This window comes from Vipera ursinii, assembly GCF_947247035.1.
Source record: "Vipera ursinii genome assembly, chromosome: 5".
In the NCBI taxonomy this organism is placed as follows: domain Eukaryota; kingdom Metazoa; phylum Chordata; class Lepidosauria; order Squamata; family Viperidae; genus Vipera; species Vipera ursinii.
In genome coordinates, this window is record NC_139518.1 from 64,229,492 (window position 1) to 64,253,986 (window position 24,495).

The window sequence follows — 24,495 nt, forward strand, 5'->3', positions numbered from 1 at the left end:
GCCTTCCAGTTTCTAGCTTTAACCACTCTACCAGGGGTAGGCAACTTTGGCTCTTTTATGACTCGTGGACTTCAACTCCCAGAATTCCTGAGCCAGCTGGCTCAGGAATTCTGGGAGTTGAAGTCCACGAGTCATAAAAGAGCCAAGGTTGCCTAACCCTGCACTATACCAAACTGGCTCTTATGAGAATATATATAGATTCACAAAATAAGTTTTCTTCTTCTACAGGGGAGTGCTTCTTACAGTCATTATATATAATTTATAATTATTTTTATAAAATAATTGAGTTTCAAGAAAAATCAGCTACAGTAATCCCAAACTGTGAAAGAATATATGTATTTGTGTCTGTTTGTGTGTGTATACATATATACATATTTATACACCTATATACATACACAAATGTTTTTGTTTTTGTTTAAGATTACTCTAGCTGACTTTTTTGAAACTCAATTATTTTATAAAACTGGATCAGTGGTGGGATTCAGCCAGTTCGCATCAGTTCAGCAGAACTGGTAGCTAATTTTTTTGTTGCCCAGGCCCAGGATAGATTTCCAGAAGCAGCAGCCACACAGAGAACTGTTTGTTCACATATTTGAATCCCACCACTGAACTGGATCTGTACTGGGTTCACATTTCTTTTACAAAAACTCCAATAACCATGTATATAGAGATTAAAAGATATCACCTTGGCCGTTATATGCAGAAGCTGCTGCTTAGGCAAAAGTGGCTGAAACACTTTTTAAGTCCCGAATGTCCAGCTAACATTCTGAAGCAAATGAGACGCACCCCTAATTCAATGAACTATAAGAAGGAAGAGTAGGTATAGTACAGTCAGATTTGCAATATTCTGATATTGTAGCCAATCCCAATAAAAGTAATTTTAGCTTTTCTGTGGAGTTAATTTCTCCATGTCTCAGCGAGACAAAGTATGATGAGTAGAATATTCAAAAGAGGAGATTTCATGGTAGAATTAACAATTGCACATTACTTTTTCTAGTCTAGAACAGATCCAGCATAGATGATTTGGAAAAATAAAGCAGTCTTCATCTGATATCATCATCATCAGTGTTTTGTTGGGAAAAGATTATTTACAACCAAACTGCCCTAATTGAAAATACTAATTCATCTGTATCTAATTGCCGTGCTTCAAGTGTGGTGAGGAAAAGGTAATCAAAACTGAAGGCAAGATCAAGATAAGTGACCCACCCAGAATCACCTCTATCTATCTATCTATCTATCTATCTATCTATCTATCTATCTATCTATCTATCTATCTATCTATTTATCTATCTATGTCTATCAGTGGGAAAAGTTCCATGTGAAAATAAAAATGTGATTGAATGTGTTCTCTTCCAAGTTCAAAATTTATTCTGACTTTGCTTCAACATTGCTGTAACTTTTCAGGAATGTTCCAGCTCAAACACTTACAGTCATATTAGTTGGAATACTTCCACTAAGCACACTTCCTTTTCATCTTCCTAGCTCTTTATATATGGACCAAATTCTTTCCCTTTCTTGCTCTTGATCTCCCTAAGCTTACAATTATAAGTAGGAATCCAGTCAAACTGCTATTAGCCCCAAACTGCTGATAGCTTTGTTTTTGTAGGTTTGACTTGAACTTTTCTTTTTTTTACTTCTTAGATTTATTTATTCTAAGCTTAGTCTGCATGTCTTCAGTAGTTCAGTGCAGCAGGGCATATAGATGATATAATTGCAACTCACTATATTACATGTAGTGTATGTTTGTGTATGTGTGTGGTGTGTGTACAAGAGAGCATGTGTGATGGTCAAAGTGCTGAACTAAGAAGAGGGAGAATCACATTCTGGTTCTCCTTCACACATGGAAATCAGCTGGATGACTTTAGGTTGGTCAAACCCACTCACTTGAATAGTTGCAAAACATCTATTTACCAACACGCACTGGATTAACATGGTTGACAATGGTCCATGACATTGGATGAAGACATTGTCAGCATGTCTCTCTCTTCTCTCTCTCTCTTTTCTCTCTCTCATCAATCTGTCTATTGTGTGTCCACCTATTGCATATCTATTTATCATAATCTGTCTTATAAATATGTATTTCATTCATTTAAAACATTTATATATCCATCTATTTTATACCAAACTTTGGGTAGTTCACATGTAGTTCACATCTGAGATAATAAAAATGGACTATTAAATATGCAATTAAATATATTACCATTAAATCCACCATATGAGTGCTGGTGAGTAAGGCATACACACTCAATAAAGCTTTTTTCTGATGCTATTCAAACTTAATTTTAATTTTAATTTTTTTCCATATTTATTTATTCTCCTAAAATTACTTACTTCATAAATAAACTTTGTTTGTTCGTTTTTCCTTTTCACTTTGTTCAGGATAACTGCAAATAAAAAGTTTGAGAACTTTACAATGGATACCTGTGAAAAGATTTGGGTAAGAAATGTAAAATTTACGCAAGCTCAAAACTTGAGAGAGAACTTTTATAAAATGTTTTATAGGTGGCACCTTAGATCCTAAAAAATTAGCAAGTATGTATCTGAACTGCCAGCCTAAATGTTGGAGGTGTGGTGGTGAAGATGCAACGTATTTTCATATATGGTGGACCTGTAAAAAGGTTAAAGCTTTTTGGATTAGAATCTGGTGGAACATGCAAAAGATATTTAAGAAAAGGATAAAGTTTTGTCCACAATTGTTTTTATTGGGCATTATTACTGATACCACTGTTGTGGACACTAAGTTGATGTTGAATTTAATTACGGCAGCAAGACTTTTAGTAGGGCAATATTGGAAGAAGGAAGAACTGCCGACTATAGAAGAATGGACTTTAGTTAGTTATGACTTACAAAGCCCTTCATGTCATGGGGCCGGGTTACCTACGGCAACACCTGCGGCCGGCGTCAACTTCCCTCCGTCCAGTGCGCTCCCACATAGAGGGCCTCCTCAGGGTGCCGCCGATCAAAGAATGCCGATTGGTGACCCCCAGGGCGAGAGCGTTCTCTGTGGGCGCGCCAGACCTTTGGAACCGCTTACTGGTTGAGCTCTGGATGGCCCCCGACCTTTGCTCCTTCCGGCGCGATCTCAAAACTTTCTTTTTCGAACAAGCTGGCCTGGTCTGATGGGATGGGGTTGGGTTTTTATAAATAGTTTTAATTTTAATATGTATTAATTTTATGGGCATAATTGTTTAATAGCTTTTTAATTTTTGTATTCTATTTTTATTGTGTATTGCCCTGTTCACCGCCCTGAGTCCTTCGGGAAAAGGGCGGTATACAAATTAAATTATTAAATTAAATTAAATTAAATTTAAAAGTTTCCAACCTGGCAGAAATGGCAAAGATCTCAGCGTACTTGAAAGACCATTCGCAACAGAGATATATTGTGGAGTGGAAAAAAATGGATTGATTATATCCAGAATAAATGTGGGACTAAAAAGTTTCATCTAGCATTTGAATAAGTATTGATGTGATATTTATATTGCTTGTAGTTATTTTATAAGAGTTAAAGTGCAATAGATTTAATAGTTTATTGTTGTTTGCATAAGGTAGATTATGATTGTTTGTATTTTTATACCCTGTATTTAGCTCTGGGAAGTCGGGGAGGGGGAAGGGAGGGAGGTATTCGGGAAGGTTGGGGAGAGGGGAGGGGGCTGGGAGGGGTTTTGTTTTGTTAAAAAAATGTATTGTAAAACTTTTCAATAAAAAAAAACTTTGAGAACTGAACTCAAGTTGAGAAACTTTCTGTTGCCTCTTCTGGCGTAGAGATTAAGCAAAAGGAATGTTGCATTATTTACTTCATCAGGAAACTGTAGAGCATTGATGTTGCCACTTTTGTATTTGTAAAGATATTCTGTATATTTGGAGCAAACTTTATACATATACAGTATTACAAAGCCTGCATAGATTTAGATCGTGATTCTAAATAAATCCTGTAGGGGGAGTTTGCTTATTACTCTTCCAGTGGAACTGAAAACTCAAAATGCCTGAACAGTGATGTTTTAAACGTTATTCTGAGAGGAGAGATTTTTTTAAAGAAGGAACTTTAGTTATAAAAATGCATTGCAACAAGATATTGAACATTAGCAATGTAAAGTTCAGCCATGCAAATGCATACTGTCAATGCCTCTGTATTTCACAACTGCAAAATTGACTTGCAGAGGGGAAAAAAAAGAGAGAACTGACAGGAAACTCTGACTCCTGAATGCAACCACTATAATATATTTTAAAAGAGGGTCTGAACATCTGACTTCATTTTTATGTGAGACATTGTTATCTTTGCCTGCCACCTTTCATATTTACTCCCCTTCCAAATGATCCATGTATATGTTATCTGCCCATCTAATTCAGGACCGTCCAACTTTGCTCAGGCAGAAAAGCCACGCTCCTGGCTGTCTCACTTCAAAACTGACTAGGCCTAAGAACCAAAACAAACTTATGCCAGAGCCTAAACAAATTTGATTAATTTTAATTGATATACTTTACTGAATACTGTAAAAGAACGTTTAATAACTTTCATGCTTCTGTCACATCAGAATTTACAATAGTGTCAATTATTGTTGGCTTTTGCAAATTATACCCAAATATTGTTGGTTGTAGCTCTTACTGTGGTTGGCAATGGTTCTCCAATGAGTAGGCAGAGATTTTTCAAATACCTGATTATCACAGCTCAAGGGCTTTAGCCTTGATTGTTGGTCTGTAAAACCTGTACTTGATCAATGAAAAATGATCCTTCCACAGTTATGCAGCAATATGAGCTAGCCTGGAAGATCTGCATCAAGTTAAACACATTCAATGTACAGGTAGTCCTCAAATTACAGCCATTTATTTAGTGACCGTCTGAAGTTACAACAGCACTTAAAAAAAGTGACAGTGGTGAGATTCAGCCGGTTTGCACCAGTTCGGCAGAACCAGTAGGTAATTTTTTGTTGCCCAGACCCAAAATGGATTTCTGGAAGAGGCATCCACACAGAGAACTGGTTGTTCACATATTTGAATCCTACCACTTCTCATGACTGGTTTCACATTTATAACCATCTCCATGGTCATGTGGTCAAAATTCATGTGTGTGGCAACCAGGATGTATTTATGACAGTTGCACTGTCCTGAGGTCATGTGATCACCATTGTAACCTTCCCAGCAAGCTTCTAACAAGCAGAGTCAAAGTCAGAAGCCAGATTTGTTTAATGATCACACAATTCACTTAAAAACTGCAGTGATTCACATAACAACTGTGGCAAAAATGTAATAAAATAAGGCAAAACTCACTTATCAGCTACCTTATTTAGCAAGTGAAATTTGGGGTCAACTGTGGTCATATGTCATTTGTCGAGTATACCTGTATATGCTTTCTAGAGAGATATTTCAGTTTAAATATTTATGCTAACGCTTTTCCTATCATTTTATTTTTTACTTTACACCTTGTCACTGATAGCCATGTTACTTTAAAATTGACCAAGCAATATCAGGAAAAAAGGTAAAATAATATTATTAACATTTATGTAATATACCTCATATTCACTTTAAAAAAACTTGCCATTTTTGAAATTTGCAACCCAAAAACGTTTACACCAGTAAAACAATAAAATTAGAACTATCAAAATCTTTGTCTCCTATCACCCAAAAGACAAAGAAAGTTGTTTACAACTTCAAAGTATGCATTTAGGTGTCTTTTGCAGATGTCTTGCAAGAATATAGCTAAATGTTGACTCTCATAAAACCCAGGAGCCTCAGTCATGACAAGCTAAAAATAGATATTCCTACCTTATTGCTCTCAAGTGGGAAGAGGAAGTCAATGTAAAGAAAATTAACTGTGTTTTAAAATTGCTGCTCTGATGAGACGCATCATATCATCATCATCGTCGTTGTTGTTGTTGTCATTGTTATTGTCTCAAGGGTGCTTTTTCAAAAGACAACTGGACTTTCTTTGGAGAAACAAAACAATCCCTTCACAAACACATGGCACAACACAGTAGAATAAACCCATCAGACAATTCTGCAGTCCATCTGCATTTGAAAGACAAAGATCACTCTTTTGAAGACAGCAAAGTCCACATTTCAGACAGAGAGGACTAATACCACTTTACGTGAAGTACTAATACCACTTTACAATGCTTTGGTAAGGCCACACCTGAAATACTGCATCCAGTTTTGGTCACCACGATGTAAAAAAGATGTTGAGACTCTAGAAAGGGTACAGAGAAGAGCAACAAAGATGATTGGGGGACTGGAGGCTAAAACATATAGGGAACGGTTGCTGGAATTGGGTATGTCTAGTTTAATGAAGAGAAGGGTGAGGGGTGACATGATAGCAGTGTTCCAATATCTCAGGGGCTGCCACAAAGAAGAGGGAGTCAAGCTATTCTCCAAAGCACCTCAAAGCAGGACAAGAAGCAACGGATGGAAACTAGTCAAGGAGAGAAGCAACCTAAAACTAAGGAGAAACTTCCTGACAGTTAGAACAATTAACCAGTGGAACAACCTGCTACCAGAAGTGGTGAATGCTCCAACACTGGAAGTTTTTAAGAAGAGACTGGACAGTCATTTGCCTGAAATGGTATAGGGTTTCCTGCCTGAGCAGGGGGTTGGACTAGATGACCTCCAAGGTCCCTTCCAACTACTACTACTTCTACTTCTTCTTCTTCTTCTACTTCTTCTTCTTCTTCTTCTTCTTCTTCTTCTTCTTCTTCTTATTATTATTATTATTATTATTATTATTATTATTATTATTATTATTAGTTTGAAAGAGGGGTCAAAGAGGCCATCTACATTAAGATTGGACAACCCTCTCTCAACAGAGGGGGAGTGATACGGCACCACCCATCTCCTGTTTACAACACAGTCCTTTCAGCAGTTCCAAGAAGGTTCCACACCCATTTGCACTATTCAGGTGACCCTGAGGGCACAGATAAAGCTCCAAGTGGCCCCAATGACTTTCAGAAAGAATACTAATGACCAGATGACTGCAAGGAATAGAAATGCTTCCATTCTCCACCATTCATTCAGAACTGAAGAAACTTCTTGGATGAGAAATGAAATGTCTTCAAGCAAAAACAAAGAAAGCCTATTTACCTTTTGGGGAAAAAACAAAAAAAACCTTTGGGACAACCACAACCTGTATGACAGAGAATCTCCAAAAATGATGACATCATCATCATCATCATCCCATTAATTATGAGAAAACTATGAAAGTGTTCACCAGATACTTAACATGAGTGCCCAATACTAAGTAAGATTTATCTAGGTTCAGATGTAAAATTAAGGTAACAGAAGGAGGGGAAAAAATGAAGCTTCTTGCAATCATGTAAGAAAGGTGGGGAAATGTCATGGAAAGGATATGCAAGAACCTCAGAATTGTTCATATATTTATTATTTACAATGCTGTGAATCAGTTGCCCAAAACCTTGGTTGTTTGGTCTTCCACATATTACACTCAGAGAAAAAAAAATCTTCCAACTCCATTTTTAATGAATAAAAACACATCAATAAAATAAAAATTGACCTTTTTGCACTGGCCTGATTTTTTTAAAGGAGCCTCTTGAAACTAGTCTCAGATTAAATTTGATTCTTGTAACTATATAGATTGCATAGTAAACAATGTATATCTGGCATTTGCCAGTGCCTCCATTGATATTCTTATAGGTCCAGAGCACATATTCATTGTGATGACTTTGACTCTTATTCAGGATGTCAACATACAGAATATATCTCTTACCACACAGAAATGATCAGTGATTTGTTGTGCATTTGAGTGAGTCATTTTAAGATTGTGAAGAAACATAAAGAGCCATGCCCCAAAACCATGTACTGGATGGATCCAGTCCATGAAGATAGATGTGAACTATAATTACAGGTAGTCCTCAACTTATGACTGCAATTGGGCCCAAAATTTATGTTGCTAAGTGAGATATTTGTTAAGTGGGTTTTGGCCCATTTTATGACCTTTCTTGCCACTGTTGCTAAGTGAATCACTGCATTTGTTAAGTTAGTAACTGGACAACTTATAAAAATATGTTTTTATATAGTATGATAATAAATAAAAACAGATAACGTTATCTTGATTTCCCAAAAAGGTTTCATAGGCTTGAGTAGTTCCATCAACTGACATTTCATATTTACAAACAGTGGTATGATAAAATATATATGTCCTAAAATTTCTCCAAAATTTATCAGTTTTCATGCTAGTAGCTACATAAAGATGTGGATATTTTGTTTTTACTTATTTCTGAAGAAGACTTTCAATGACATTCAGTTCACACTGAATTTTAAAAAGAACACCAAAGAACAGAAGTTATTTTCCTTTCCACCTGTTTATGCAAAAAAGAATGTTTCTGAGTCGTTTGGGTCTTTTTTTCAATGGAGCCCACTGGAAAACAACTAGAGCTAACAAAATGCAATTTTAGTCATACAGTATTGCTGGTAATGGAATCTTACTATAAGACATAAGGGTTGCCTTACAAATAGTCCTTAGACAAGATGAAACATATTCTGGAAGTTGTCAATATGCTGTTGGATGAGACCGAGGAATCCCATACGACTGGCCTCACCTGCACTCATCATCAAATGACGTTGAAGATATAGCTTCATTTGCACTGTTGAACTCACTACTGAAATTCTACTGCTAGAATTTTTGCTAAGTTTTCATTCAATGAAATTATTTACTTAAGATTTTTTTTAAAGAAGAGAATGTCAAAATCTGATGGGCAGCGTACGATTGTTCTTGTACTTCCATTATAGATCATTTTCTGCCATGTTCTGTAGCCTCTCTGGCTTCCTGTGCTCCACTGAAATGACAAGGAAAGACATCATGACACAATTCTCTTTACCGAACGTTTTTTCAGTTGCATTTTCTACTGAATGCTACGAAGGGGAAGGTCTTCATTTTAAGAAATCATTGGAAAATTTCCTTGCATAATAAAATTCAAGTCAATGTCCCTATTAGATTTTGTACATGAAATGTATAACAAACTCTCCAATTATGGTAAAAAGTGTCTTATTTTGTTTTCCTTTATAAAAATAGCTTAAATACTAACTCTAATGTATGTTAATTAACTGTATTGTTGCCAGTGGAATAGTAGAAGTATTGAAATACAATTGTATATGGCACTAAGAAGTAGTAATATAAGTCAAGATCCCTCAATTCCTTCACTTTCTGATCAGATCAATGAAAGATTAGAACAGGACTATCATTATGGTGCTTTGGGGCCCTGTTTGAGGCTGAATCTAGCACTGTACATTTGTGTTGATACACAGACTCTTTGTTGTCAATGCTTCCTTCTCAATGATCTACACTCAGCTGAGATTATTTTGTTTTTACACGCTCTTATCTCCTTATGATAACGGACGTGGTGGCTCAGTGGGTTAGGATGCTGAGCTTGTCGATCAGAAGGTTGGCAGTTTGGCGGATTGAATCCAGAGTGCCGCGTAACAGAGTGAGCGCCTGTTACTGGTCCCAGCTTCTGCCAACCTAGCAGTTCGAAAGCACGTAAAAATGCAAGTAGAAAAATAAGGACCACTACGGTGGGAAGGTAATAGCATTCCGTGCGCCATTGGCGTCTAGTCATGCCGGCCACATGACCATGGAGACGTCCTCGGAGAAGCGCTGGATCTTCGGCTTTGAAACGGAGATGAGCACCAGCCCCTAGAGTCGGAAACGACTAGCATGCATGTGCGGGGGAACCTTTACCTTTACTTATCTCCTTATGACTTACCCATGTTCCAACCATTATTGATCTGTTTTCATAAATCCTATCATTGGATTCAGATTTAAATTCAGAGATTGATATTTGGCTACTGCACGGAGAATCATTTCCAGTTACTTTGAAGAAACAGAGGCTTTCAAGACATTTTCAGTAATGGCAAAAGCTCCAATATTACTAATTTTGGAAGAGGCAGGCAAGTAGCAATAGCAATTCCACTCTTATATACCACTTCACTGTGCTTTACAGCCCTCTCTAAGCAATTTACAAAGCCAGCCTATTGCCCCCAACAATTTGGTTCCTCATTTTACCGACCTTGGAAGAATGGAAGGTTGAGTCAACCTTGAGCCAGTGAGTTAGCAGAATTAGCCTGCATTACTGCATTCTATCCACTGCACCACCACGGCTCTTGTGGTGTTGCAGGTTAGTCTATAAGTAGGCAGATTATGGACATATATGACATGAACCAAACACCCTGGATTAGGATTAGAAACATATCTCAAGATAGAATGACTATCTTGTCCTCATGCAACAGAAATTAACACTGTACTCTTTCGGTTTGCAAGAACACAATTTAAAATTGACTGTTATACACATTCAATAAATTTCTGGATGCTGGAGCTCCAAAGACTCTCATTGTTCAATATTACTATCCTGGATCTCTAATGTGGAAAGTAAAAATAGCCACAATAGAAACCAAAGAGACTCTCCAGGGCTTTAGCAATTTACTTTTCTCTAAACAATGAAAAACAGCTTTGTTAAATTCTCCATGCTTCATGTAGCAAGAAACCAAATATTGAAAATGGGAAAGCCAAACAATTGGTTTGCTCATGAGAACTTTACCAGTGATACTTACCATACTGAGAAATGTGGTTACTTAACCCTTGACATTCTACAGCTATACAGAGGCAATGTGCATCTTAAGAATTTAAAGCAACTATTTATTATAAGCAAAACTTTAGAAACTCAGACTTTAGGCCAGAGACAAAAGGGCTGCAAATTTTCAAATTACCATTGAAGGCTTTGCCATAACATTTCACCCAACAATTGTTCGCAAGTTTTTAGGTTAAACAATGGTACTAAACTAGTAACAATTACAAAAGGTAAATATTTTCATTTAGATTCTGCAATTAATTTTCCTTTTGAACTTTTATCATTCTATCTCCATTTCTCCCAAACTATTTACATCAATGGAATTACATACCGAGAATAGAGAAACAGAAATAGAGGATATACCTTGATATATCTTAAATATCTGCTGATTTAAACTGGCTTACTATGAGAACAGAAGAAAATGGAAAACAATATCCATGTCACAGACTAGCTGTTTATGGAAATAAGGACTGGGAAGCTATGACCTACAACTTCCTCTTCCCATGTCCCTTTAAACTGAATTGGTCATGTAAAATATTTTTTGTAGGTGCAGCCTCTGCCCCATAAGTCTTCAGATAGCAATAGCAATAGCACTTAGACTTACAGTATACAGTATACCGCTTCATAGTACTTTACAGCCCTCTCTAAGTGGTTTACAAAGTCAGCATATTTCTCCATACAATCTGGCTCCTCATTTTACCAAGGCTGAGTCAAGCATGAGCTGCTCAGGATCAAATTCTTGGAATGAGCAGTGAGTTATCCTGCAGTACTGCATTCTAACCACTGTACCACCACAACTCAGTGATAGAGTATTATTGAAGAAGGAATGTCATTCTGCAGGCATGTACATCTCCTTGATTTCCCCAACCTTTAGCTTCTAGATGTGCTCTAGTTGGGGAAAACCTATCCTATAAGCCAGTAGAATAGTGCCAGTTTTTGGTCTATTGACTAATAGTAAAAAAATTTGAACAAGCTTACTGTCTTTTTTTAGAAGGGACGCGGTGGCTCAGTGGGTTAGGACACTGAGCATGTTGATCAGATGGTCGGCAGTTTGGCGGGTCAAATCCCGAGTGCCGCGTAACAGAGTGAGCGCCTGTTACTCATCCAAGCTTCTGCCAACCTAGCAGTTCGAAAGCATGTAAAAATGCAAGTAGAAAAATAGGGACCACTACGGTGGGAATGTAACAGCGTTCCATGCGTCTTTGGCGTCTAGTCATGCCGGCCACATGACCATAGAGATGTCCTCAGACAAGCGCTGGCTCTTCAGCTTTGAAACGGAGATGAGCACCGGCCCCTAGAGTTGGAAACGACTAGCACGCATGTGCGGGGGAACCTTTACTTTTACCTTTTACTGTCTTTTTAGTTGTAAAAATAAAATGGGGCAGAAAAACTTCCTGCAAGTCAAGCTTGACTCCTGTTGATTTCCTGGATAAGTTCATGCAGTATTCTTGGCAACAGTTTAATGTAATTTTCCACTGCTTTCTTCCTTTCTTTCTTTTTTAAATGATCAGATTAATCTATAACTATAATATTTCCAGGTTTTCTGGTATTATATAGCTTTTCAAGATCAATCAAGTTCTGTCAAAAAGTAACATGTTTGCAGTGTCACAGAATTCAGATTCTAACATAGCATGAATTACACACGATATGCCAAAGTTTTAATTGTGAAAAGGCATTCTCTGACTAACAACCTCAAAACATGGTCACTCACAGTGTCAATCTAGCAATCTCACTCAAAGTCATAAAAGCTTAAAGTACTTATTATTCTGTAGTCCCTTCTTGAATGTTCCCAGTATCATCACTTAATGACCTAAACCAAGAATCGTAACCTAATTATATGCTATCTGATAACATTTTGCCACAAAAATGTTTGCCTGAATGTATCTTATCAAAGGAAAGTTTGTGCCTCAGATTAGTCACTGCTTGGTTAAAGATTTATGTAATCGGCTTAATTAATTAAACAAAAATACAAATACTTATTACCGCTTAATTTGTGCAACAGATATTGGCTGTGCAAGAAAAAATTAATACAGCCTGTTAAAATCATAAGGTCAAGTAAATGTCCAAGTTGGTATCGGTTAGTTAGTTCATTTACAATTTCATTCTGAACTGCGATTATGCAGCATAGACCTTTTGAGTTTGTAGAACAGAAAAAGGTCACAAATGAAATGAGATGAATATTCTGAAGTCATCCCCGGGCAGACATGTACACAGAAACACACTGTCTCTACTAATTCATCATTCTCAGGTTTGAGAGATGGCAGAGGGCTCATAGAAAGAGAATGGATTGATGGAACCCACGAGGTGGATTATCCCTTGGGTAAGGATCAAAAGCCATTCAAAGAGCAATGGTATAAAAACCTGTTTTTCTTATTTCTGCTTTCCACTGAGATTGTGTGGCTATGTTTTGGAGGGTTAAAAATTACCCACTACAAAAATATTAAAACTGTTCATTATATATCTTGTCCGCTTAACAAGGGCATAGGTTTCTTCTTTGCATTGTTTTACCTTAATCCCTTTATAATATACCTTACAATATATTTATAATGAAATTGTACTGGGTCATTTAAATGAAAGATAGATTGTTTTGCAAATTCTTTTTATTGTGTTGCAAATTCCTTTTGTTAAAGTATAAATGCAGATTCCAAAAATTCTAAGGATAATTCTTGAAGAGGAATTTGTAAAATATACAGACCTAAAACCTGTGTGGTTACTTGTGCATTTAACAAATATACTTCTAGGAATATCATATTAATGTTGTGTGGAGAGAGGTTTTTCCGCGGACTGGAGGGTGCGTGGTTTTGTGTGCTGCCTGCATCTCACAGATGAGGCTTTGCTTGTTTGTGCGGACTGGTTGCTGGCAAGTCAATGGTCCACAGACTGGGGGTTGGGGACCCCTGTTGTATCATACTTCCTTTCTGAAGATGTGTTGTTAAATAAACCACTGGATTTTACAAAAGAAATGGGATTTAAATGTCCTTTCCTTCATCCTGAATTTAGGAAAGGGTGATCACTAGTGAAAATATTCTGACAGAAAGTTACAAATAAAATGTGTTTGGTGAGAAAAAAGTCTCATCCTGTTATAAGTATTTTGATATTTAGGATTCCCCCCCTTCTTGTGATTTTGATGTCCTTCACAAGTCTATGCTCATTTTTTTTAATGCGGAAATATAACAAAGTGGTCACAGGAGTTACCAAGTTCATATTATTGGATCTAGGACAGCTCACCACTGCTGGCTTGTCACCACTGGCTCCCCAGGGCCTCTTCGTCCCAGCTGCCTTGCTGTGAGACAACTCACACCATTGGCAATTCACCACTGAACAACTCCTTCTCCCCTCCTCCTCCTCCATAGCTTGAACTGGGGGGGAAATGGGAAGGATGAAGTGGGGAGGCAAAGAGGGACTTCCCCCTTGACCAAAGAAAGATCACTTTGGAAAAGGTTTTTGGTGCACAGGAGTTTCTGCCACAGAGTTTAAGGGGTACTGGTGTATGTGTGTGGGTCAGCCAGATCAAGGAAGGATGGAAGGAGACAGAAGACAGACAGAAAGAGAGAAAGAGGGAGAGGAGGGAAAGGAGGTGGTGATGGTGGTGATTCCCCTTGCCTCCGCCATTGTCCCACAATGGGAGCTGCCAATGATGAGAGAGGGAGAGAGGGGAGGAGGAGGAGGTTCCCCTCACTGTAATATACATGTACAAACGTTATTAACAAGTTAGAACCGTTCATTCCATTTATTTCTATGAGGTAAACACCACTGACAGGGGAACACGCGGGAACTTTGACAGCTGTCAAAGTTCCTCGCCAGGGCGCAGGCGCAGCCATTTGACAGCTCGCGGCTGTCAAAACACCAAGCCGGCTCACCATGCGGAAAGAAGAACTGTCATAAACAAGACAGCGGTGATTGGTCCGGCTAGACGCAGCGCCAAAAGAACCGATCCTGATTGGACTATTCTGACAGCTGCCGGCTATAAAAGCCGGACAAGTTATTCTGTCTTTTGCCTTGCTCTAAATAAAATACTAGTTAACTAACCTGTCGTCCCGAGTGGTCCTTCGGCTACTTCACTGGCGACGAGGATGGGATCGCTCCGGAGCTGAAGTCACGGCTGAGGAAGAGAGTTCCCGGCCAAGAGCTGTCACTGGAAGTTTTAACTTCCGAACGGAGCAAGCCCAGGACCGGACAACATGGACAACTTCGGGCGTGTGAGAGAATTCGACACCCGCCATCCGGAGAGATGGCAGTCACACCTGGGGCAGGTCGAGGGGTTCCTCCTCGTCAGTAAAATCACCGACGACAGAGCAAAGGCCGCCGCCCTCCTGTACATCAGCGGGCCCCCGGTATATGACGACGCCGTAGGGCTGTTCAGCCCGGTGCCCATCACTGAAGTCTCCTACGCAGACCTGGTCGACCAGCTCAACAAACATTATATGCCAGCTCGCTCGGAGCTGTATTGGCGAGTACAATTCGCCCAGAAGAAGCAGCGACCGGACGAGCCCGCAAATGACTTCTTTGCCGGGGTCAGGCATGCCGCTCGCAACTGCAGCTTCCCTGACCTGGAAGACTGCATCCGGGACCAAGTGGTAATAGGCTTAAGGGATGAGCGTCTCCAGAAAAAACTTACATCAAAGCCCGACATGAGCCTAGCCGAACTTACTCGAGAAATAATGGCCTATGAATACAACCACAAGAAAAAATCGACCACAGCCACACCGGAAAGTCCAGCAACCGTATACCACGAAAACACAACCCTCAGTGACAGCGACGAGTCAGTAGACTTCACAGACGGTGAGGCCCTACAACGCAGGATGGAGCGACAACAGCGGAGAAACAACACATCAGACCGCCAAAGATCCAGAAACCCCCTGCCACCCCAACACGATCAACGGGCTACCTGCGCCAGCTGCGGGGGCAACCATGCCAGGGGAAGCTGCCGGTTCCGAAATGCAAAATGCCACAATTGCGGTAAAACCGGCCACATCAAGCCAGTGTGCTGAAGCCGGCCCCGCGACAACGTGCATGATCTGGAGGCCAACCCCCCAGGTAGGCCAACCGCCCATGCCAACAGTGGAGGAAAACCAGGGGACCTAGTGGAAATGATAGACAAGGTGCACAGCCTAAGCCCGAAAGTAAGGATCAGGGTAAAAATTCAGGGAGTCACCTGCAACATGGAGGTGGACTCCAGGTCAGCAGTCTCCTTGATATCGTTTAAAACGTATCAGGAGATCTGCCAACGGAGCAATAGGGAAATTCCCCTTAAAAAAACCCAGGTCCACCTAGCAGATTTCCAAAAAAACCCATTCCACTAGAAGGGAAGGCTAAGGTCACAGTAGAATACAAAAAATTCAAGGGACCCCTAGAAGTCTTAGTGACTCCAGGGAACCGCACCAACTTAATCGGGTTGAACTGGTTCAGCCCCCTGGGCATCGCCATTACTGGGGTAAATACAGTGCAAGCCTCAAGCCTCGAAGCCGTTTGCAACAGGTATGCAGACGTCTTTGATGGCACACACCGGCCCCCCCATCTCCTTAAAATTAAAATTAAACCCAAACATCCAACCCATAAAAATAAGGGCTAGGAGGGTTCCATTCGCCCTCAAAGAAAAAATAGAGAAGGAATTAGAATGCCTCGTAAGACTAGGGGTACTAGAACTTACAGAAGGGGGAAGCTGGGAGACACCAATAGTCACCCCAATGAAACCGAACGGGGAAATTAGATTATGTGCAGACTATAAGGCAACCCTTAACCTAGCTCTAAGCCCCCATGCTTACCCGGTGCCAGCGGTGAGGGACGTCCTCGCTTCTATCCGCTCCGGTGCCATTTTCGCAAAACTTGATCTGACGCAGGCGTACTTGCAACTGCCTGTCACAAATGACACCGCGGAAGCTCAAACAATTGTCACCCACCGCGGAGCTTTTAAAGTGAAAAGACTTCAATTCGGCATATCGGCAGCCCCGGGTATCTTCCAAGGTATCATGGAGAAAATCTTAAAAGGAATACCCGGGGTCTGCCCCTATTTCGACGATGTTCTCATCGCCGGAGAAAACGAAGCAAACTTAGCTGACAGACTGTCAGCTGTGCTGAGCCGGCTCAGAGAAGCCGGTCTCAAACTAAAACGAGAAAAGTGCTCCATCGGAGTCACTACCACAGAGTTCCTAGGGTACAAAATAGACGCCCAGGGCATCCACCCCACCACAGAAAAAATAAAGGCTATTCAAACGGCTCCCAGTCCAAAGAATAAACTAGAACTCCAAGCCTTTTTGGGGTTATTAAACTTCTATCATGCCTTCCTTCCCCACAAAGCCACTATAGCCGAGCCTCTCCATAGGCTCCTGGACAAGGGCACTGCCTGGTCCTGGACCAAAACGCATGAAAATAGCTTCCAGTCATTAAAAAATATTATTTGTAACAGCTCAACTGTCACACTCTTTAGAGAAGACACACCAGTATGCATTGCTTGCGATGCATCTCCCTATGGAATTGGGGCAGTGTTAAGTCACCTATACAAGGATGGCACCCAAAGACCCATAGCCTTTTATTCCCGCACACTTTCAAAAGCTGAAAGAAACTACGCGCAGATCGACAGAGAAGCACTAGCAATAGTCGCAGGGGTAAAAAAGTTCCATGACTATCTCTATGGCAGACCCTTTACTATATTCACGGATCACAAACCCCTGCTAGGGATATTCATCTGGGATAAAACAACCCCACAGATTCTATCACCAAGAATACTGCGCTGGTCCACCTTCTTGTCAGCATATTCATACAAATTAATACACAAACCAGGGAAGGAATTAGGACACGCAGACTGCCTCAGCAGACTGCCTATTCAAAGCAGGGACACTGACCCAGCTCCTGCAGGGCTCATTCTGGCAATATCACAACTTCCAGACTGCCCCCTTTCCGCTAAAATCATAGCTAAAAATTCAGCTAAGGACAACGTACTGAGCAGAATTCTCAGGTGGACAACCACAGGATGGCCAGCCAAAAATCCACACCCACAATTCCAGCCATACTATAACAGAAAAAACGAAATGTCATCACACTTGGGATGTCTTCTGTGGGGAAACAGAGTAGTGATACCAGACAAAAACATAGCACAAACACTAGACACCCTACACGAAGGACATCTAGGCATAGTTAAAATGAAAGCTCTGGCCAGAAGTTATGTGTGGTGGCCAGGCATAGATAAAGATATAGAAAAATATGTGGGAGGGTGCTACCCCTGCCAAACAACGCGAAGCGAACCACCCCAAGCCCCAGTACATAGATGGGAAACAACAAAAAACCCATGGTCACGCATACATCTAGATTTTGCAGGACCAATCCAGGGGCAGAGTTTCCTAATAATAGTTGACAGCTATTCAAAATGGCTAGAAGTAATCCCCCTTAGGAAAACCACTTCAGGAGCCACCATACAAGCCCTTAGAAAGATCTTCGCCACCCACGGCCTCCCAGACACCATGGTTTCAGACAATGGACCACAATTCACCTCTCGTGAATTTCAGATGTTCGCTATGAAGAATTGTATTAGGCTGGTCACGTCTGCACCGTTCCACCCATCGACGAACGGGATGGCTGAAATTATGGTGCGCTCGACTAAAGAAGCATTAAAAAAGTTCGTAAAGGGAAACTGGCAGCGTCGACTCAGCCAGTTCCTGATGGCACAACATACAACTCCCTGTACGGCAACCGGCAAAACACCAGCAGAACTAAGATGGGGAAGGAGACTGATAACGCGGCTCGACAGACTGCATCCCGACACTTACACTGCGGAGCCGGATCACCACCCCCCACCCCGTACATTTAAACCTGGGCAAATGATCTGGGCACGATCATACACATCCAAAAACAAATGGGTCCAAGGGACTGTATTACAACAAACAGGACCCATTTCCTATTTAATACAGACGCCTACCGAAGGCAACCTACGACGGCACATAGATCAGCTCAGGCCAAGACAACCACAACACCACCCAGACCTTCCCCCACCGGACAGCCAAACCCCACACCCCGTAGACATCATACTTGCACCAGATCAGGGGGAAGGGGAGCAAGAAAACATGCCACCACCGGAACAAGACAACGCGCCACCCCCAAGACGTTCTAATAGAAACAGAAGACCACCAGCATACTTAAAGGACTACGAATGGGCCGGCGCCAACAATCAACAAGGGGGAGGAAACAATCCAGGGGAGGGGTAAGGGGTGTAATATATATGTACAAACGTTATTAACAAGTTAGAACCGTTCATTCCGTTTATTTCTATGAGGTAAACACCACTGACAGGGGAACACGCGGGAACTTTGACAGCTGTCAAAGTTCCCCGCCAGGGCGCAGGCGCAGCCATTTGACAGCTCGCAGCTGTCAAAACACCAAGCCGGCTCACCATGCGGAAAGAAGAACTGTCATAAACAAGACGGCGGTGATTGGTCCGGCTAGACGCGGCGCCAAAAGAACCGATCCTGATTGGACTATTCTGACAGCTGCCGGCTATAAAAGCCGGACAAGTTATTCTGTCTTTTGCCTTGCTCTAAATAAAATACTAGTTAAGTAACCTGTCGTCCCGAGTGGTCCTTCGGCATTCTCCCATTGTGAGTTGTCCCACAGCGAGGGAGGGAGAGAGAAGGAAGGAGAGGAAAAGGAGCCAGATGGGGCAATCTGGACAGAGCAGCGATTTGTCCCATTCACATGTATAACTACTGCTGAGTATATTGCAAGAAGTGAACCATAAAAACATACTACACTGAATTGTTCTAACATTATAAGAAATGATTTGAATCTCTGAACTGAATGCCAAAATGTCCACTATCTTATTATTTAAAGATACAAAAAGAAGAACAGCTACTAAGAACATTATAAATACATATTTAGTTCCTAACTTTCAGTTTGTTGTACTGATATGGAAATATATATAAACGTTAAAATGTTTCATGTATTTCTGCTTCCAGTCAGTTGTGCAGTGAATTCTTTCTCCTTTAAAAACATACTCTAAATATTTATATTTGCCTTGCTGATACACACACACACACACACACACACACACACACACACACAAAAATGGAAGCCTTTTTTGATTAAATTTATAGTATGAGGATAGACTTAATTTTTGCCATCTATTTCCAGTATTATGCGGGTATGAACCTGTATCTAAGTAAATTGTGATGTTTTTGGATTAACACTTAGGTGTCGTGAGCATGTCTACTAGGAGGTATCAGTATAATCATCCTTATAGGCTCTGTCCTATTAATGCTCCTAGCCATGTGCTAATCCAAACAGATTGGTCAAGCTAAGGTCAAGAACTATCTTTAAAATGTCATTGTCTTTCTAGAATACCTCTTCATTTGGGTGGGATAAAGTCAGTTGAAACATGTTGAATCTCTTATTTTATTTACATATTAATCAAAATTATATACCCACCCTCTCACTGAACGGGTCTCTGGGTGGTGCACAGCAAATGGATAAAACCATATAAAACCATAGATATATAAAATATAAGAATGACAGTAAAAATAAATATTATAAAAACAGGGATACAAATTATGAGTAAAGAGGAAATAAACATAGCCAATTCAGCAATGGAGCCATATATGCATCTCTCTGGATCTATGAGAGACCCTGGCCTGATGCCACAACGAGGTCTTAAAGGCCTTTTAGAAAATCAAAAGGGATGGAGCTAATCTAATTTCAAGGAGAATAATATTCCATAAGGTGGGTGCTGTGGCAAAGAGGGAATGTCTCCTGGAATCCACCAAATGTAGGTCTCTAGCTGATAGTACCTGCAGCATGCCTTCTTTGACAGATATAGAACATAGAATAATAGAGTTGGAAGGGACCTCGCTGGTCTTCCATAGAATATTTTTTATTGTCAAAGTACAACCATGTATACATTGAGATTAGCTGAGCCTCCCTTCGTGCCCCCACCCCCAACTCACAGTGACAACAAACCCTCCATCTTATTACACCATGTGAGCTAATTGCACAACACACCAGCCTCGCAAGTCAATCATACATAAAGTTTATAAAATTATTTCCTTTTCAAGAGCCTAACAGCCCATGGATAAAAGCTGTTCTTCAGCCTGTTGGTATGGCTGGCTATACTCTTATATCTCCTACCTGATGGTAGGAGAGTGAAGAGATACCGACCAGGCTGTGAGTCGTCCCTGAGAATTTTCCTCACTCTTCCAAGGCAGTGAGCCCTGGCGATGTCATCCAGTGGTGTCAGGGGACAGCCCACAATGTCTTGAGGCTGTGCGACAGCCCACAATGGTATGCGGCTGTCAGACCAGCATACCAAACCACAATACAGTACGAGAGGATGGTCTCTATAGTAGATTGGTAAAAGAGGGTCATTAGCCGTTGTTCTACCCTGTTATTCTGCAAGACCCTGAGGAAGTGGAGTCTCTGTTGGGCCTTTCTGGCCACCTGGGTTGTATTAACTTTCCATGTAAGATCTTCACAGAGGTAGACTCCCAGAAATTTAAAGGAGGAAACTCTATCCACACAGCCCCCCTCGATGTAAAGTGGGGCAGGTTCCTCTTTTTTCCTCTGGAGGTCTAGCACCATCTCTTTTGTCTTGCTGATGCTCAGGTGCAAGTTGTTGTTGAAACACCATATGGATAGTTTTTGTACCTCCCCCCTGTTCAACTCCCTGCTTGAACAGGAGACCCTATACCATTTTAGAAAAATGGTTGTCCATTCTCTTCTTAAAAACCTCTAGTGTTGGAGCACCCACAACATCTGGAAGCAAGCTATTCCATTGGTTGATTGTTCTCACCATTAGGAAATTTCTTCTTAATTCCAGGTTGTTTCTCTCCTTGGTTCGTTTTCATCCATTGTTTCTTGTTTTGCCTTTTTGGTACTTTGGAAAATAATAGGGTGAATTATCTAACCAGGGAGAGAGAGGTGGTTCCTCAGATTGCCCAGTTCCACACTGTAGATATCAGAGCCAGAACCTTGAATTGGATTCAGAAGCAAATTGACAACTAATGCAGCTTGCAGAACAGAGGCATATTGGTTGTAATAGGCATGATCCAACCATGGCTATCCCAATTTTAGATCACATTGCTACTGCTTTGACAGAAAGAAGAAATCTGAAGTATGACACCAGTTCAAGATACTTTCTCTCCAGTTATATCAGACCAATTTTCCAATACCATCAATTTGGAATAGCTGTGATCTATAGGTTTCCTTTCTAATTAAAACATAGGCTTCTAAAGATACAAATTAATGTGAAAAGAAGTTAACTAACTCCTTTGCAAGTACCAAAAACATTTGGAATGCTCACTTTTTTGGAAAAATATTGTGTTTATTTGATTTCCCCCCAAAACTTCACAACATGGACATATCTGAAATTAGGATGAGCTAATAAAAAGCAGAGACATCACCCTGTCAACAAAAGTGCGTAAAGTCAAGGCTGTGGTCTTCCCAGTTGCAATGTATGGCAGTGAAAGCTGGACCATAAGAAAGGCTGAGCGCCAAAGAATTGAGGCCTTTGAACGCTGGTGCTGGAGAAGACTCCTGCGAGTCCCTTGGACTGCAAGGCGATCAAACCGGTCAGTCCTAGAGGAGATCAACCCTGACTGCTCTTTAGAAGGCCAGATCCTGAAGCTAAAACTCAAATACTTTGGCCACCTAATGAGAAGGAAGGACTCACTGCAGAAGAGCCTAATGCTGGGAAAGATTGAGGGCAATAGAAGAAGGGGACGACAGAGAATGAGGTGGCTGGATGGAGTCATTGAAGCAGTAGGCGTGAGCTTAGATGGACTCCAGAAGATGGTAGAGGACAGGAAGGCCTGGAGGAACATTGTCCATAGGGTCGCGATGGGTCAGACACGACTTCGCAACTAACAACAACAACAACAACAAATAAACTAATCAGGGACGCGGTGGCTCAGTGGGTTAGGACGCTGAGCTTGTCGATCAGAAAATCGGCAGTTTGGCGGGTCGAATCCCAAGTGCCACGTAACAGAGTGAGCGCCTGTTACTCGTCCCAGCTTCTGCCAACCTAGCAGTTCGAAAGCACATAAAAATGCAAGTAGAAAAATAGCGACCACTACGGTGGGAAGGTAACAGTGTTCCGTGCGCCTTTGGCGTCTAATCATGCTGGCCACATGACCATGGAGACGTCCTCAGACAAATGCTGGCTCTTCAGCCTTGAAACGGAGATGAGCACCGGCCCCTAGAGTTGGAAACGACTAGCACGCATGTGCGGGGGAACCTTTACGTTTACCTTTAATAAACTAATCACACAGCTCATTGGTATTTTGCCAAATCATTCACAGAAGTGGAAGGCTGTTCATCTTCTTATCAGATGGAAATAGGAAAGTGTATTTGTATAATGTACACATGCAAAGGAAGGTGAGTGGCAGATGAAGATTTCAAAGAAAGTGCCAGAATGTTCTTGTTTATGAAGATTTCCCAAGGTATTTGTAACTTTGAGTTTTTATTGTACCTGCATAGCAATTTGTGAGCTAACTATATAGTGGTATTTGACCATCCAAGATCCCAAAATCAATAAGCAATTAAACCCAGAGGAAAATCATTCTAATAAATTATTGTCTATGGGTTTATGTGATTCATTTTGAAAATGCAGTTCCTGATTGTATGAGTAGTATTTCCATTGCAATATTAGAGGCTGTGAGTCAGCATGCAACAAAATCATGTTGTTTAATAAGATGACACCAGTCCTTCCAAAATTTAGTAGTTTGTTTAGGAAAGGGATTTAATGAAATATAGTCAGTTAATAAACATAGCCAATAAAATAAAAAATAAAAATCAGAAAATACTGAATTTGCAAGATTAACACTATTATTTAAGCTGCCGAATTTGGACGATCCCTACATGTTGTTTGTTTATGTTTACAGGCTGTCCAATCCAAATAACTCTAGGCAATTTTGGGATTTCTTTTATCACAAGGTATTTTATAAATAATCCAATCTTAAATCTTAAAATCTTAAACCTTAAAAAAGGGAATAAAAAGATAAAGGGTAGTTAGATACCTCTCAGGTTCCAAACTGCACACAATTCTTCAACTGGTATCTGATTATGATGGGAAAAAAGTTTGATTTCTAGGAAAGAATTTTGTTTATCTATAAAATATAAATATATCAGGAAATAGATTCCCAGCTCTACCCTAATTCTATTTTTCCCATGATAATAAACTATTAATTGCTTGACTGGAACTAGTGCTCAGTCCCCTTTTCTTTGCCTAAGACAAACACTCCATAAGACTGGCTAATTTAAGGCCATGTCATATCATCCGGATGTTGGACTACAGTAATTCAAAACCTCACATAATCCTGTTTCTTTATTATAATTTGGCATATCTGGTATGGAAGTCTAATTATTTCTTTCAGGACCCATAATATTTTTTAAATCATAGGAGAAAGGAAAAACTGAGATAATCATCATCATCATCATCATCATCATCATCATCATCATGGCTTTTTTTCTCATAGAACGCTCAGAACGGAGTTCCGGCAACTTTTTTGGATGGAACCTTGTAGGGTAGGCAAGGCATGTGTGAGTTCCGGCACCTTTTTCTTTTACAAAAAAAGCACTGATAATAATAATAATAATAATAATAATAATAATAATAATAATAATAATAATAATAACAACAACAACAACAACAACAACAACAATAAAAGTTGGAAGGGACCTTGGAGGTCATCTAGTCCAACCCCCTGCTCAGGCAGGAAACCCTATACCATTTCAGACAAATGGCTGTTCAGTCTCTTCTTAAAAACTTCCAGTGTTGGAGCATTCACCGCTTCTGGAGGCAGGTTGTTCCACTGGTTAATTGTTCTAACTGTCAGGAACTTTCTCCTTAGTTCTAGGTTGCTTCTCTCCTTGATTAGTTTCCATCGGTTGCTTCTTGTCCTGCTTTCAGGTGCTTTGGAGAATAGCTTGCCTCCCTCTTCTTTGTGGC